Raw genomic sequence first — 12,192 nt, forward strand, 5'->3', positions numbered from 1 at the left:
GGGACAGGTATTCTGCCTCCTTCCCCCCTCCCCTTCCCTCTGTGTCATGACAGTACTCACAATTCTTTGTGGCAAATTTTATATCATATCAAGCTTCATATCCTCCCAGCCCTCATCTCTATTGTCTCTGAATATTATTACCATACTGTCTTTTATTTTTCTTATATATCATAGATAAGCCAGACTATTTTATGACTATCCCTCTCCGACTCATTTCACTCAGCATAATAGTCTCCATGACCATTCACATATAGGCAAATTTCATGACATCTTTTTTTCCTAACAGTTGCATAGTATTCCATTGTGTAGATGTACCACAGTTTTGTTAGCCATTCATCTGTTATCAAGCAGCTGGGTTGTTTCCAGATTCTGGCTATTGTAATTAGTGCTGCAAGGAACACAGAGGGCATTTTTGTTTTGTGTTTTTGTGTTCCTACAGTATACCCTAGAAATAGTGTTGTTAGATCATATGGGAGCTCAATTTCCAATTTTGGAGGGAATATCCAATTGTTTTCCAGAAAGGCTGAACCAGTTGGCATTACCACCAGCAGTGAATGAAAGTCCATTTCTTCCTGCATTTACATCAGTACTGGTCATTCTTGTTCTTTACAATGTGTGGCAGTTTCTATGATGTGAGATGATACCTCATTATTGTTTTGATCTGCATCTCCCTGGCTCATCTAGTGTATTTTTATTTCCAAGTAAAATTAATTGAATGTTTTACACTTATGGTAAAAAAAAAAAAAAAAAAAGCCATAGTCATCCTTGCAGCTCGTCAACACCATTTCTTTCCAGCATCCTGTATGTCTGACCCATTTCCTTTTTGTTTTTGGTTTTGGGGGGGGGGGGTGGCACACCCAGCAATACTCAGGGCTTACTCCTAGCTCTGAATCCAGAGATCATTCCTGCCGGACTTAGCAGATCATATTGGGTGCTGGGGATCAAACCTAAGTCAGCTGTATGTATGTATGCAAGGCAAGTGTCTCCAAGACCCTTTTCTTTTCAAAGTAAAACCAAAAACATGATCCTTTTAACCTCACCAACCCAAGGTCTCAATTTGGGAAGTAAGGCCTCATGTGTATATGTACCCATTTCTAATAAAAAAATCTTTTCATAAAGGGAATAGAACAGAGAATAACAGAACTTATGCATCTTCAAATATTTCGAAAACCTACCGGGACCAGATTCTTCTTTTTAAGCTGTTCATTTGCATACTGAAGCCAATTTAAAATTTCAGACTCTACCTACATTTAAAACATTTAAGATTTAAAACATAAATGTGAAGACTCAGGTGTTAACTAGTGTGAAACACAATATAGCTATACACCTGACTTTCTGACTTGATTCCAGTTGAAAAGGTTACAGAGAACCCTGAAAAGATCACATTTTGGCACCTTTTTTTAATCTGCCTGGGTACTTATATCCTCCCACCTTTCAACACCCATGTTCACCCAAGGAGCTGGCAACACTGCTAGGAACTATCTTCCTAGAAAGAATCATACCTATTTCTTTCTCCTCTCCCAAGTCATCAAACCCCTTCAGAACCAGAACTGAATCCAAGAAACAAATGTCCAAGCTCTCTTCCCAAGAATAAACATATGTATCAACCATTTAAAGAACTTTTCACTTAATTTCTGTGTGTGTGTGTGTGTGTGTGTGTGTGTGTGTGTGTGTTGCCAAGGACTGTACCTGGGGCATTCTAGTGCAACATATGTTCTACTACTGAGCTACATATCTAGACCTAACTTTGACTTAAAAGACTGGTGTTTTCTGCAAAATGTCCTTATTCCTCAACACACCATTTCAATGCCTAAAACAGGTTTTGGCTTTTATCAGGTATGTTTTTCTCACCTCCTTTCCTTCACAATAACAAGCAATCAAAATAAAAGCAAGAAAATCTAATCATTCCAAGAGAGAGAGAAAGTTGCTCTCAGGTGTAAGTTAGTAAAAACATCCTCCAAAAGTTAGTAAAATTAAATCAGTAAAATTAAGGAAGGAAAATATTCTATTTTAGGTATCAAATAATCTAGCTATAATGTATCCACTTTGTTCTACCACTTTTGTTTTGCTTTCGGATCAGACCCGACAGTGCTCAGAACTTACTCCTGGCTGATCATTCAAGAATCACTCCTGGGGACTAATGGGAGACAGGAGATTGATTCTGTGTTGGCCACATACTGGACAACTGCTCTACCCACTGTACTATCTCTCCATCTCTTATTCTGTCCTTCTTTTAGAAAATCAATAGTCTAAAAAAGAAAAAACAAAATTATGTTTTAAAATATTCACATAAGACTTTAACAAAATACAAGCCATTAAAAATTTTCAAATTCGGGGGGGGGGGTGGCAGAGTAATAGTACAGCTGGTAGAGCATTTGTCTTACACGTGGTCAACCTGGGTTTGATCCCCAACATCCCAAATTGTCCCCTCAGCCCAACAGGAGTAATTCCTGAGCACAGAGCCAGGAGTAATCCCTAAGCACCTGCAAGTGTGGCCCAAAAACAAACAAAAGAAAATCCAAATGGAGAAGTCTTAGAGATAGTACAGAGGGTAGGTTACTTGTCTTGCACACAGCCAACATCTCATCTGGTCCCCTGAGCGCTGCCAAGAGTGATTCCTGAGAACAGAACCATGAGGAAACCCTGAGCATTGGCAGGTGTGACCCAAATCAAACACAAATTTAAAAACATCAAATGAATACAAATATCAATATATTTATTCTGAACTGTGAGTTTGATCACAGAAAAAAACAAAGATTCTTATATTACATAAAATATGTATTTTATTATAGAAATTATTTCTGAAATTACCAATAATTCCCTTCACTTTAAATTAAGCTATCCTTCCGGCCAAATAGGAAAGAAAAGTTGGGCTACATGCACATCTATGTCAGTGAAATGTCCACAAGAAAAAAAAAAAATCCCCAATAAGCAGCATCCAGTGCACCATCTAGTGGAAGTTGCATAGTGTCTAATTTCTTTAAAGGGCTTAAACTATGAAAACTGTGGGGGCATGGGGAGTAGCCCCCCTCCTCAATAGGAACACAAGAAACCAAGGGATTAAGAAACAGTATAGTACAGTAGGCAGGGCGCTAGCCTTGCACACAGCCAACCAGAGTTCCATTCCCAGCATCCTATATGGTCCCCCATCACCATCAGGAGTAATTGCTGATTGCAGAGCCAGGAGTTATCCGTTGAGCATCACTGGGTGTACCCCCCCCAAATACAAGGAATATTCTATAAACATTATAAATATCGTTCCACTTTCCCACACTTCATTAGCTTGTATTCACATAAAGAAAAGCTTCTGTGCAAATTAACAAGAGAAAGATTTCTGTATGGAAAATTGAATAAAAGTAACCTGCAGGAAAAGTAAAAATATAAGATATATTTACACATAAATGTGTGTACTCACAAACACACACACACACACACGCTACCTAAATGTAGAAGCAGGGTTGGACTTAACAAGGCTTGTAAAAGACATGTTGTACATCCTACATACACAGATTGGGTCCAAATGTACCAATTTCCATACAACACACTTATCAAATCTGTCATGAAGAGATTGCATTTTGAGTTGAACTGTTGTAGTCAGCAAGCAATAGGAGAGTTCTAACTTCCTGATGACTAAAAAACTGAATATAACTTAACAAATCCCTAAAATTCCCAACCCTTGATATCACCCCAAATCTTCCCAACTATCCACCCACGCCTGATCTTCATTAACCCCCAAACACTCTTGTTTAATCAGAATTTTAGGTTTTCAACCCTTCTACAAAATTTACCTTTTAATATTTTCATAATCATACTTATTGTTTGTTTGGGTTTTGGGGCCACACCCGGTAACGCCCAGGGGTCACTCCTGGCTTTGTGCCCAGAAATCGCTCCTGGTTAGGGGGACCGGGACCATATGGGACACTGGGGACGGAACCAAGTCCATCTTGGATCTGCTGCATCCAAGACAAACACCCTACCGTTGTGCTATGCTCTGGCTCCATCTTCACTTCTATATGCCTTGTGCATATTATGTATTTTTCAATCCAATCCAAAAGATAACTTGAAGTCCCCTAAGTTAGGGAGATGCGAACATAAATTTGAGTGTCTAATTTGGAAGAAACCTTCCCGATTAAAAGAGCTTTTACATAGCATCAATTAGTCTTATCTGTTTTGTCAGTAGGGAAGAGAGGGAAACGAGCTTTCTGGAAAATTTCAAATCATCTTAGCGGTACTGGAAAGCAAGGAGGAGAGACCTGGCCTTACCTGGAAATAACCCACCTTCACCTGACTTTTGTATGCCTGACTGATACACAGAAGCTTGCTTCATAGTGGCTACCGTTCTAGTCTTGAATTAACCCAATTACAGGTGTAAAAACTGAAGAGTTAAATAACCGAGGGGGGGAGTGGAATTCCTTTCATCTCTGGGGCTTTCAGTTTATGTGCCTGTAAAATGGACCTGATGCACATCACCTGCCTGGGGAGAGGAGGCTGTGCTACAGCAGAGTGAAACTGAGACAGAGCTGGGGGAGCTCAAGGAAAAGATCCAAAGGAGCCCCCACATCTGTGGGGGGGGGGGGAAGAAAGCAGTTCCTGAGCCACCACTACTAAACCTCCACGTCTTTCACCCCTGCACTTAGGGCAAAACAGTGAAAGAAAAGGGGCTGTGATCTAAGCAGGTCAAAGCAAAAAAAGCTAACTATTTCATGGTGGAAGGGTCTATTCCAAGCAGTTAATAAATGTCCTCCGACGTGTCCCCAGAACAAGCTTGCAAGAGTAGCAGGTGCACCCGGAAAACCCAGGGACTGTGCAGAGGGTGTTTGCCGCTGCTGCTGCTCCTCCTTCCATTATCCATCCACATGCTGGGTTTTTTCTTTTTTTCTTTTAAATCAAGAACAAGAGTCGCCCCCACTTAAGACAGAGTGACAGAAACAAAGTGCCTCCCCCACAATCCTTTCCAACCTGTACGGGCATTCCTCCTCCCCATTCCTCTCGCACCGTTCCCCACTCGGGGGCCAGACAAAGATGAGTCACTGCTGGGTCTACGGGTAAGAAAGAGCTCCCCCGAACAAAAGTCAGGTGCTTTTTATTTCGAAAAAAAATCAGTAGTGTGCACATCGCGCTGCAAAGCACCTGTCTCCCCAAGAAAAGTATCATCGACACTACCCAAGCCAAGAAATCTTTCTTGCTCAAAAGAAGAAAAATTCAATTAAATAACCACTCCGTTGATTGCTAGTTTTTCTAGTCATTTATAGGGCTTAACTCGGACTCCACTGGGCAGTTTTGGCTCCACCTGCAAGTCCTCCAGTCCTCTGGCGGGTCCGATCTTTCCGGGGAGTCCTGCAGGGTCCCCCCCCCCTTTGGGGTGGGGGGAATCCCGTCCGTAGCTGCCCGGGCCCCGCCTCCACCTCCCTGCAAGGTGCCGCAACCGCCGCGGGCTCCCGGGAGGAGGCGCGCGGGAGGTTCCGGGTGACGCGGCTCCTTTTGGGCCCGATGCCCGCCGGCGGGACCCGCAACCGAGCTCGGGCGCTCAGAGAAGCGTTGCAAACCCGACACCCCATTTACCTGCTCTGGGCGATCTAGCCTCCCGGGAGGCGCTCTCGCACTGGCCGCTGCTGTTCCGGGCCCCGAGCTAAGGATCTCCGAGCTTGGATCTCTGCAAAGGACAATCAGGACCCCGGGGGCTCAGCACCGCCGTGGCGGGCGCAGAACGCACGAGTCGAGTCCGGCGGGAGCCCGGCCCCCACCTCCAGCCCAGCAAGTCCTGCCCAGGCCACGCCCCTAAGGGTGGGGTCAGGAGCGTGGGCGTGGTTGTGGGCGTGGCCATATTGCAGGCCGGACCCAGAGCGCCGAGGCGCTTTTTATAAGAGCCACCTGCTGATTGGCTGCGGTCGAATCCGACTCCCCAGCTAAGCTTTCTTATTGGTGGAGAAATAAAAACAAAGCTGAGTTTTGATTGGTCGCTTTCCGACCTTTCAATCATCGGAACTCCTCCCCATTCACTACGTTCCCAGGTGGCTGCAGAGGGGTTTGTATGTTACAGACTCTTGGAAGAGAACCCCGGGACACCCTGAGTTCTTTTGCCATCTAGGAGCTTTCTTAAGCGCGTTGCAATTTTTTAATTTCTTAGGAACGAGTGGGTACCATCATTTTTAAACACTGTTGCGTTTTTAAAAGCTCTCCTAGGTATATTTTTAAGAACTGCGAGGATTCAAAAGGAAATAGATGCGTGGAAAAGGCATAGTATGTTTATATGGTTTCAACCCCAAGAAAGATTACTGATCCGTGACTTTTTCTAATTTTCCTGTGCTTTATATTGAGAGCGTGTGATTTTTATAACTCCTGGGGAAACGCACTTTTTTATAGAAAATGCTTAAGGTGCAGAGAAAAGTTACAAACTCCTAAACTTTGAGAATTTCCAAAGAATTAATTCTACCATAATAAAAGAAATTATTCTAATAAATAAAGTATTATATGACTACATTGGTGGCCTTTTATAAAACAATCCCTTTTACCCTGAGAAAATTTTACGATTTTGACTTTAATGCCCCATACTCTTTCCAGACTAATTGCCATTTTTCCAATATACAATGTGAGGTGCACTACCCAGATGTTAAGAGAATGCTGCCTGACAGGAAGAATTTCGAATCTAAAGACAAAGCCTGAGCCACATCACCAACAAAAGAACACAGAAATAAGTTCAGACCAAAGGAATTGTAAAACTCCCCAGTTGCAGGAAATTATAAGAAAGGAATGCGACATTTCAAAAGGTGACTAGACCTTGAAAATTGAAAGCTGCAAAAGGAGGGAGATGAGATAATGATCAGTTACCTACTGGAAAAGTTCCTATTTTGTTGTAAAGGCTCCTGATAGAGATAACAGTAAGTTGCTATAGAGACAATTGTAAATGGATTAATGTTGGAACATTGTATGCTTGAAGTTCAATCATGAAAAACTTCGTAAATTGCAGTGATTCAATTAAGTCAAAAACACATTAAGTTGCTAATATTTGAATAAAATATTGTTTTTCCTTTTTAGAGGTTTCCCAAAATTAATATTCATTGACAAAACACAAACCCTGATGGGTTTCTAGATAAGCCATTGATGGGGAAACCTAGAGTGTAATAGGCAGTGAGAAATGAGAAGGAAATAAGAAACCAGTTGTAACAAAGTCATCACAGTAAAAGGGACAAATTCTACAGCCAGGAAAATATAAAATAAAAATTCTGCAACAGGTAAAGAGGAGAGAATCTAACGCACAGCCTTAAAGGCCAATACATAGAAAATCAACTGTCTCCTTATCGTAAACTATCTAACCTGAAAGACCCAAAAATCTAAAGAATATTCTTATCCAATTAGTAGCAGACATGAGAGCTGAACAAAATAGACATCTTTTACATCATCATCATCTTCCACAAAAATTAAAATCCTTGATATCAACTTTTAACTCTTGAAATCATAATAATAATAATAATAATAATAATAATAATAATAATAATAATAATGAGTTAACAGTGTTGGTTTTATTTAGCCAAAATTAGGACAGAACTAAAGCCCGTGGAATAGAGATCTGTTCTTCTGGTTTCTGCCTTCCCTTTCTTGGTGTGGCTTTTCCTATCAGCATCAGCAGATAACTATCAGGGAGGAGAACCAATCCCATTAAGCAGGGCCAATCAGAGAAAATGCTGGTAATGTAGAGCTATCTCTGTCCAACTAGCTAATAGACACTATGAATAAAAAGGTGCATCAACAAAATACAATTTTAAAAGGGACAAAAGGGACCTTTGACAGGGACTGCATAATGCTTCAAAACCAGAAAAACTAATCTCTGCACCCTAATCAGAGAATCAAAGAATTAGAACATTCCTTTGAAAGATAGAAGGATGCCTTCATAGAATCTAGGTACAAAAGTGAATTTACCCTCAAGAAGGATCCAGGACCTTTAAAGCCAAGAACTCAATGAAGTTTTTTCTTCTCTTAAAACTTACCTCTTTCTCCATTGGGCTCCACTTGGCTCTGGAAAATAGCCTCCTTAACTCCTAAATCCAAGAGCTGCCATAAAATTGCTGCCCTAGAGGCAACCCCAAATTCTATGGTGAGAAAATATGATCAGGCCCAACCTAGTTTCCCTATGCCAACACCTATGATCAAGAAGGTAATGGAGCAACAAGGTCATCGACGTGATTGCCAAGACCAATCCCTGTTGAAGGGCAGAGATTTGCCCTGAGAATAGCTCCTTGGCAGATTACCATATGACATTCATCATGTTTTTAATAGGCAGCCAATGAGGCTCCATTTTCTATTCAATGAATGTCTTCACCTGTTCATTCGCACTGAAATGGCTCAGAGACCAAGAACAGACTGGCTGTGATTGCCAGCTTTTTTGAACTTTCTTGAAATCCATTTTTGTTGACTTCCAGTCACCAAGAACCCTTGTTTCTCCTAGTTTCAAGTTCCTATTTAGCTCTTTTATTCATTTCCAACAACCCTGTTGGAAATAACTTTTGACTTCGGTTTAAGAGCAAAAGCACTTAACAGTGAGCACACACATTGCTTCTGGCTGAGATGAGACCACAATGGCAAACAGTACTGTGAGGGATTAAAAAAAAAAAAAAGATAGACCTCTGCCAATCATTGCCCTTCAATGTGCACTTTCCTTGGAACATCTGTCCTGCCACTGGACAGAAACAGGTGGACCCATAACTTTCCCAATTGCTTTAGGGATGCTTTAAGGAAGGGCCTCTTGTTTTTTCAAAGATACTTTGCAAAATTCCTCTTCCTCTGCTTTTCAACTCATCTATTTGGAGGGAAGAATTTTTGCGTGTCATTGCACAAGGGCCATGCTAATCTCTGTATTGTTCCAATTTTAGTATAAGTGCTGCCGAAGTGAGGACTAGAGGGAAGGATTTTTGAGAGTTACACAGAAGCTGTTACTTACCTTTAAAATATGTCTCCTGCACTAATAGTTTACTTCAGCATTCTTATGTGTGGCCTGGTGGGGCTGCTTTCAGACTATTACCTTCATATCTTCTACTATTGTGAAGCTCATGACAATGAAAACTAAGAACATAGAGCCCAGGAAACATGTTCTGTAAAATTCCTGGCTGTCAAATGTGCACCACTTTGAGAATCGGGAGAGTAGTGTCCCCATTCTTGGTGCTGAAAGCTTGTGGGTCACTTTGAAACACAGGAGCAGCCTGTGTTGCCAGCATAGGGGATAACCTTTAGATCAGGGACTTGGAGATAGAGAATTTCCATTTATTTTTACTGTCTTTAAGGAAATTGAAGGTTGGTTTTTAAAACAGCAGTCTTTCTCTACCTTAAGAATAACATAATATGGAGTGCTATAGTATAACAATTAAGGCACTTGGCTTGCCAAGCTGGGTTCAAACCCTAGTATACTTTATGACCCCTGAGACTGCCAGAGGGAGCCCAGAGCCAGGAGCAAGTTCTGAGCACTTCCAGGTGTGGCCCCCAAAACAAAAACAAACAAAATGAAGAAGAATACAGTAACATTGTTTTGTTTAATTTTAACTAAATGCACCATTTCCGCCACATCCTACTGTAACTCCATCTTTTCCGTTGGTTGAAGGCCTCAGCAGCTCCCTTCATGCCTTCAAAAGTCTAGGAAGCTGAGTCTGACTTCACATTTGTGGGACTTGACTATTGTTAAATATCATGACTGACAGTCAGTTCTACCAAATCAGGTAATTTGTTCTCACTTCTAGGTTCCATCCTCATAACTAAATTTCCCTGTGCTGCACACAAACTTAGCAGAAGTATGCCATCCAGAGAATCATTCTGAATCCTTTTTTTTTTTGTTTGTTTGGTTTGGTTTGGTTTGATTTTTGGGTCACACCTGGTGCCACTCAGGGGTTACTCCTGGCTCTATGTTCAGAAATTGTTCCTGGCAGGCTCCAGGGACCATATGGGATGCTGGGATTCGAACCACCATCCTTCTGCATGCAAGGCAAACACCTTGCCTCCATGCTATCTCTCCAGCCCCTTCCTGAATCCTGAACTATATTGGAACAATCACAAGGTTATCCACATAAGTCTATGAGGAAACAATAGCACCTACAGACTCCTGAAAATTAATTAGTAGAAGAAATTAAAATAACACTGAGAACACTTTCAAATTGCATACATCATGAGACATGGATGCAGCCCTTCTTGCTATTCTTGCATCAGAAACACATGCATAGCACCAACTCATGACAGTGCTGATTCCAAGCTTGTGAAAAGAGTAGCACACACCAGGATATCAGCAGTAGGTTAGAAAGCTTACCTTATCCCTTACTGATGTAATTAAATCCTTTATCAAAATTCTAAGTGTGAAAATTTAATATTTTTATTGCTAAAAGTACTAGATCATGCTTATAACAAAAGAATTTGTCCCTAATTTTGTCTGAAAATTTTACCATGGTAAAATTCTTAGGTACTTGTGAATCCAGTGAATATTTGATGGACAAATTATTTGGAACTCAATTTTCTTTGGAAAAATTTATTTAAACCTCATTTGAAAATAGTGGTTTTTTTTTTATCTATTAGTTGTACCAAAGCAAGAAACATTCCTTGAAAGTAATGGTGGCTGTGGCCTATATTAATTATTTTTTTCCTATTTATCCACTTTTCAGGATTAGATTGCTAATGCAATAGGCAGTTGCTACCTCTTCAACTTCCTCAAGTAATTCTTTTTTTTTTAAATAAAAACAAGTTTTATTTGGAAAATATGACCAAGGGGAGGCAGAGAATAAGAAAGTGAGAAAGAATAATTCACTCAAGAGAGAACAAGAACTTCTCCAGAGGCATGAAAGTATGAAAGCTCACAGCTCAAGAGGAGAGGTGTGGGTAACATATTCATGCAGGGACTGTGTGCAGGGGCTCAAGGAATACATGGGAGCCTCCTCAAGTACTTCTAATAACTAGAGCTATTTAATAACTCTGACAGGCAGAGGTGGGGAATGGTAGCGATATATAGATGTCTGTACTTTGTTACTAATCACCACATCACTTTCTCACTGTTAGTGGGTCTCAACATGACATATTCTGATATGCATTATAGTGAGATGATCAAGAAGCTCTGGGATGATGAGGGAGATTATAGAGGCAGAGCCATTCCTGTGTATTAAACTGGGAAATCTTTGTCTTCTTGTGATCTAGTCTTTAGTTATTCAAATCAGATTTTCCCTATAATTTGTAAACCTAATTAGAATAGTGAGAGAGTATTTTTTTGGGGGGTTGGGAGACTACATCCCACAGTGATCAGGTGCTATTCCTGACTCTGTGCTCAGGAATTTCTCCTGATTGTGCTTAGGGAATCATTTACAATTACAGGGATCAAACCAGGGTCAACCATGTGCAAGGGCAAGTGACTAACCTGCGCATGCTATCTTTCAAACTACTTAAAGTAACTATACTAAATATATAACATACCTTTTAACTAATAACCAACAGCTCAGAAAACCCTTGATCACTTTCATAGCAACATTATGCGATATCACTTTTTGCAAATTTTATTTTACTGAACAATTTTTTAATAATTCTACTTACCATATTGTTGTAATAAGCAATATAAAATAAATTATATTGTGCTAAAGGGGCAAGCTTGGGAGGAGAAACTGGACACAATGGTGAAAGGAAGGTCACCCTGGTAGAGGAATTGGTGCTGGAACATTGAACACCCAAAACAACAATTTTATGAACAACTTTGCAAAGTATGGTGTTTAAATAAAGTTGGGAGATGCCTTCATCCTCCCATGTATCCATAGTTGGAAAGCTTTAAATTTGGAGCAATTTTAAAATACTTCACAACTGCAGCATTTGAAGTTAGAAAAATAATATTTTCTGGGGGCTGGAGAGATAGTATAGTGTGTAGTTTGTTTGCCTTGCATGCAGCTGACCTGGGTTCGATACCCAATATCCCCGAGACTCTCCAGAAGTAATTCCTGAGTACAGCCAGGAGTAACCCCTGAACATGGCTGGATACTGCCCAAAAATGGAAGGAAGGAAGGAAGGAAGGAAGGAAGGAAGGAAGGAAGGAAGGAAGGAAGGAAGGAAGGAAGGAAGGAAGGAAGGAAGGAAGGAAGGGAGGGAGGGAGGGAGGGAGGGAGGGAGGGAGGGAGGGAGGGAGGGAGGAAGGGAGGGAGGGAGGGAGGGAGGGAGGGAAGGAGGGGAGGGAGGGAGGGAGGGGAG

The 12,192-nt window shown here is 41.1% G+C and overlaps 1 protein-coding gene and 1 pseudogene across 1 annotated transcript in view; both read right to left on the reverse strand.

The window, feature by feature from the left end:
- The window catches only part of MPP7 (MAGUK p55 scaffold protein 7), a 249,090-nt gene extending 243,387 nt beyond the window's left edge, over window positions 1–5,703 (reverse strand). Inside the window, exon 1 of the mRNA XM_049777483.1 lies at window positions 5,563–5,703. The gene's annotated coding sequence lies outside the window, so the exon portion shown is untranslated. The remainder of the gene's footprint in view (window positions 1–5,562) is intronic.
- Window positions 5,704–8,792: 3,089 nt separating this feature from the next.
- On the reverse strand, window positions 8,793–8,891 carry LOC126014579 (uncharacterized; annotated as a pseudogene).
- Window positions 8,892–12,192: the final 3,301 nt, after the last annotated feature.

Source organism: Suncus etruscus, chromosome 7, assembly GCF_024139225.1.
Source record: "Suncus etruscus isolate mSunEtr1 chromosome 7, mSunEtr1.pri.cur, whole genome shotgun sequence".
NCBI classification, from domain to species: domain Eukaryota; kingdom Metazoa; phylum Chordata; class Mammalia; order Eulipotyphla; family Soricidae; genus Suncus; species Suncus etruscus.